Source organism: Talpa occidentalis, unplaced genomic scaffold (genome assembly GCF_014898055.3).
Source record: "Talpa occidentalis isolate TD23 unplaced genomic scaffold, MPIMG_talOcc4v2.1 talOcc4.6, whole genome shotgun sequence".
Lineage (NCBI taxonomy): Eukaryota > Metazoa > Chordata > Mammalia > Eulipotyphla > Talpidae > Talpa > Talpa occidentalis.
Window position 1 is genome coordinate 15301381 of NW_023604972.1, and position 6025 is coordinate 15307405.

Consider the following 6025-nt stretch of genomic DNA (forward strand, 5'->3'; position numbering starts at 1 on the left):
TTGTTGTCACTAAAGTTTCTAAGAGAATGTTATGTTGTCATGGATGTTATTCACATGACAGCCATCCTTACATAAAGGATCTTCTTTATCAATTGAAATGATCTCTACAAAAATAAAAAGCATATGGGCCTCCCTGGTGGTCCAGGGGTTAAGTCTCAGTGCTATGAAGCTATCAGCAGTTACTGTGGCATGAGTTTGATCCCAGGCCAGGGAGCTACCCACATGGTGCAGCAGACCTCTCCTGTCTTGCCTGCTGCTCCCCTCAGCAGTGTACTTCAGTAGGTTTTTCTGTTCTGTTCCCCGCTCTGTCTCTGGGGAATTCTCTCAAGCCCCCCTCCACTCCGGCACCTCTGGCCTACACCCCAGCTCTTGCATGCATAAATAAATAAAATAAATCTTTAAAAAACTGCATTGATGGAGAGATAGAAGGAGAATTAAAGGAGGGAGGAAGGATGGAAGGAAAGGAAGAAGGAGCAAGAGAGGGAGTGAGAGAAGGAGGGATGGAGGAAAAGGTTTATATATCCTCAATTTACACAGTCTCTAGATTTCAAAATAAATAAAAATTATATTTTTGTGAAGGTGGAATTAGATTTAGATGATACTCAGTCATTTTCATGATAAATCAAATTACAAAGTTTGAGGGAGCTGAGCAGGAGGGTTTATCAAACAAAAGGAAGGACAAATGAAAACCTTTTGCCAAAGCAGATAAATTCACTGGAAGTCAGTAGATGCAAATTCACATTTATTTACTGTTCATTATTTATCTTTCTGGCGTCTAGATTTTTTATTGAAGGTTTCCTCTGGTAGATTCACAGATAAATTCCCACACTAAACCACACACATACACATCTAAGAAACATTACCAAAACTGTCATCTTCAAAAGCATGATGTTAATCATTTTTCTAGCAGTCTGAGCTGGTTGGAAACATTTGGGAATTCAAGAGAAGTCTAGCACGAAAACCAGAAAGTTGATAAATCTGTCCGGAAGAGGGAAACCAAAAATAAAGCCTCCTGCTGTGTTACATTAGGAGAGAAAATGTTTCCGTGACATATATAATCTTGGGTCAAAATGCACTTCTTTGAAAAGATTTGTGATCTGTCACATTGTTCTCTGTAGAGTAGCTCTGCTAAATGAGGGCAATGAGATTGTCTGTTTGCCAGTAGCCACACAGATGTTTGTCTTTTCTAGGTTACCCTAGGAGTCAAAGAACACCAACATCGGCAATGCAAGGAAAGGGAATTCCATGATGTAGGGACTTACCTGATTTTTCCCACCACTCTGATATTTTAGATCCTGAATCTTTGCTTCTGATTAACATGCCAATTGGGAGAAAAAAAAAAAAAGAAGAGTCTGGAAAAAATGTAAAAAAATAAATTATTAGTTAAGGATAACAATATCAATATATTCATCCCTGGTGGCGCAGCGGTTGAGCTCTGGGTTGCGAAGGAACCCACATGGCGCGCATAAAGTTCATGCGCTTCTGAACCCAGTGCATGTATAAACATAGCCTCTATTCCTGAAGGAACCTGATAAATTCATGTCAAATACATAGATTCTGGGTCACAAAGAGAAAAAATCAGCAGATGGAGTCATTTATTATATCAGAGATCAATGTAAATAAAAACTCCCAAATGGCAGTTTTATTACCTCAAGCACATACACAGTCCATATTGTCAATAATTTAAATATGAAATATTCAGATTTCCCTTTAGGTCAGAAAATAATTAAATGGCTCAAGTCATATCTAGAGAAGGAATAGAAGTAAATATCAAGAACCTTAAATAAATCTACATTTACAGAGTATTTCTGTTTATAATATGTGTGTTCATATTTTATCTACATTTTATAATAATACCGATAAATGTAGTAGTTCCAATTTGAGATTTCAAGAACATTAACATGTTTCTAGGTTTAACAAAATAATATATGATAGATGCAAGGTGCAGAATTGGATCCTAGTGCAGAAAAACTTCAAATTTCACAATAACGCCCAAGTGGAGAACTGTGTTCAGTAATTGCACTCAGCTTGGCATTTTTTCCATGTCCTCACTTCCTTTGCATGTTACACTGAGTAGGGGGGAAAGGAAAGAAAGATCATCACGTATAAGTATAGTTATCACTTATATTCATGATTTTACTTTAGATTTATAAATAATAAAATCCTATAAATTTCATAAACCTGATCTTTCATCATATACGATGACATCCACTTTCCTCAGAATTTGGATCATATCTAGATAATTTTCTCAATTAAAAATAAAAATAGTGAAATAATTGATGATGTTTTCTGGAAGAAACATTTCATATATTCAGATGAAGACTGCAAGGTTTTGCTTTAACATTCTGACATTTAAAGTCAAAAGAGTCTTAGCCCTTAAAGAAAAGCCTGTTTTCTTAAAAAAAAAAAAAAAAACAAAAAAAAAAACCTCAATTCTGCCCAAAATTCTACACAATATAATAAAGAAACCAATTATATCCTAACTTTAAATTGGAATTTAAAAACTTTCAATGGAAAAAAATTTAAAAAAAAACTGGTAAAAGAGGAATAGTTCCTCGAAAATGATTTTTTTTTTCTAATAGAATATAATCTTGGTACATTCAAGGTGTTTGACAATGTTGGCAGAGGAAAAGAAAAAAAAAAAAAAACAGGTTCTTTGTAAAAAGAGGAAATAGAAGAAAACTGATTTTACTGCAAGGAAAGGTGGTATATGAATTTACTAACAGAACTGACAAAATATATTGCCTTTCTAGATTAAAGTAAGCTAAACAGAAATTCTGCATAGCAACAGCACTTCATACTCAAATGTAACTTTCCCCAAATTGAGAGAAAATCTTATTAGTAAATGAATGTCTGTTATATTGTTACATATCATAGTCATTTTTTATAAATTTATCACAATGTGATGTTAAATCTTTTGAACTTTCTTTTGCATATAAGGATTATCTATTTCTTTCTCTAAGACACTAATACTCATTCATTAGTCTGCTATATTGATTGCTAAATATTCTCAGTATCATTTCCTTCAAGCTATACAAACTCACTTATAATTTTATTTCTTTGTAATTGAATTGCTCAAAAGTCAAAAAATATATAATATCATTGAGCACTTTTCCATATCCCTAGGTACCAGGGTTTTTATCAGGATATTCTCACATTCTAGACATTCTTGTTCTACAGAAGCACATGACTGATGATCCTGTAGGATTAGTGATTTTCTTGTGCCTTGGATGGGCACGTGAATTTGTCAATTGCGAGAAAGAGTGACTTGGCGAGAAAAGAGTATTCTGGAGAGTTCCTGAAAATATTGAACTGTGAAATTTCACCCTCAGCTCCAGCATTCAGAGCAGAACCAATTCCTGACTATTCCATCTGCCTGTTCAACTCTAACAGAGGAAACAGGTTCCTAGGTAACCATTTCATATCCTATAAAAGTAGCCACTGGAGTGGATGTCTAATTACTATCTAAACTCAATTGGTTTAGGTGCCTCCCTGGTGGTGCAAGGAGTTAAGCACAACACTTTGAAACTATCCGGAGCTTCAGCAGTATGAGTTAGATCCCTGGCAGGCCAGGGAGCTACCCACATGGCACAGCAGACCTCTCCTGTCTCCCTCACTGCTCCCCTCAGCAGTGTATTTCAGGAGATCTGCCTGTTCTGTTCCCCACTCTTTCTGGTGAATACTTTCACCTCCACACCTCTGGCCCACACCCCAGTTCTTGTATGCATAAATAAATAAATCTTAAAAAAAATAAATTCAATTGGTTTATTTTACTGCTTGAGCAAAACGGTACCTAAAAAAAGAAAGAAAACAAGAATGTATATCAAGTTATCTTTAATCTTTTTCTAATTTTTATTTTAGAATAAAGTGTACTATCGCTTCTCGGCCTTTTGGCTAAGATCAAGTGTAGAATAAAGTGTACTAAATATCTGATCCCTTAATATGGTATTCATTTAATTTCCTTTTTACCTAAGTGGAAGTAAACACAATAAAAATATGTGGAACATTACTAGTGAGAAGTTTACCAGCTTGATTTCTTTCCAAGTTCCCTCCTGACGTTGAGGTAATACACAACACATAGAACAGACGGCTCAATCTCTGTGATTTAATCATTTGCTTCTCTACTTTCCTGTTGATCACAGACCAAACAAATACTGCCGCAAATACAAAAACAAAACCTTGAGGTTTGCACTGAGGTCAAATCACTCTAGAAGTTTCTGATTGCACTTTCTCCATTCAGTACCAAAAACAATTTGCAAATTGGAGTGTGATCATGCTCCACATTTTTAGTTATCAAAGTATTACAATTATTTGTTCTGCTCATTCTTCCAATAGGATTACGGCACCTTAAAACTCTTTAGTAAAGTCTTATGTCTTATTTGTTGCATCCATAAAAATAGATCATGTAATATAGGGAGTTAGTGTGTAGTGAGAAAGTAAATATCCCCCTGGAACACAGTAAGTGACTAATATATATTAGGGTATTAACATGAGCTAAATTATCAAAATTTTTTACAAATACCCATGAGAGTTACATTCCTATGACTTGCCCAAGGAGGAAAACAAGAAGTAAACACCACAGTATTTTAAAAGCAAGCACAACAGTTATATATTCACTCCTTTACCCCAAATTCCATACCTCAAGAGCATCTGGATTTAAAGTAATGTTTGTCTTTGACAGAACATTTGTAGACAATGTGGATCAACCCAGGCTGTGAAATTAAAAAAAAAAAAAAAATTCATCAGATTCTTCAAGCCTGGGTAGAATCACATAACATAACAGGCACTCAGGGGTCATGTTCTACACTGAACTTTACCAGGTCAGTTCCCTTTTCTATATAAAAATCACACTGATCTCTACCTGGTGCATTAGACTGGGCTATCATAACAAAGTACCATAGACAAGGTGGCTTAAACACCATACACTTATTTTCTCACTCTTTTCAAGGTAGGAAGTCCAAGTTCAAGGTCTCATTCCTTGGCTGGTGGGGTTTCTCCCCACGACTCTCTCTCTGGCTACCTCTCAGTCTCTCACACTTGCATCCACATGTGCCTTTTCCTCTGTGCTGACCCTGGTGTCTCTCCTTATATGCACCAGTCCATTGAGGTAGAGCTTTACCTCCATGGCCTCATTCAATCTCATCTGCCTTCTTAAAGGTTCTATCTCCAAATACAGTTTCCAAACACAGAGATTACAGCTTCACTATATGAAATTTGGAGGGGACACAATTTAGTCCATAACATTTCATCACATTATTATGAAAAGTTGGAAAAAAATCTATAGGAAGCATGTTTGACAGTACACCTCATAGTGAGTTCTCTTTAAATCATTTTTACTACTAATAAAATTTATTGTTACACTGTGCTGTTAAAAAAAAAAACTGCACAGTCATGTGCTATGGATTTGCAAACTCCCTTAAAAGCAAATCCAATTAAATGAACGTTATATCAAGGAGGAAACAAGGGTCACTTTTTTAAAAAAGAATAACTTAGTGAATGTAAGGCTACATGAAAGATGTAATACATAAAAAGGCACAAAGATAATAATACTATCGTAATAACAAAAGCACTGGTTTAAATCAGCAGACTTTAGAGGGGAAAATGAAGGTCCATATCATCTGATCTAATAGTTAATGACACTGACATCTTAACCTTGCCTTAGCTCAGTGCATTAGCAAGCATTTGAACACACTGGGGATTTCATTTCTACCAAGTTTTTTTTTTTTCCAGAAACCATGATAATTACTAATCAACAATCATATTTTAATAGTGTCTTCTTAGTGGTTTTCTGATGCAGCATGAATAATTGCCTACCATCTGTATCACCCGACTTTCATAACAAACCTCAGCTACTGAATTGAAAAGGAAATGTGCTAATCTATTCAGTGCACTGAGCTCATGCATGAAATGTAAGAGAATGTCAGAGAAGCTATCCATTTATTTACATTTCCTTTCTCTATCTTTTTTAAATTTTATATATATTTTACATCATTCTTCCTTCTGTACAATGTATGCTTGCTCCTCT

General features: G+C 35.2%; 1 pseudogene; it reads left to right on the forward strand.

Annotated features, from left to right (window-relative positions):
- Window positions 1-3874: 3874 nt before the first annotated feature.
- Window positions 3875-3990, forward strand: LOC119230267 (U2 spliceosomal RNA; annotated as a pseudogene).
- Window positions 3991-6025: the final 2035 nt, after the last annotated feature.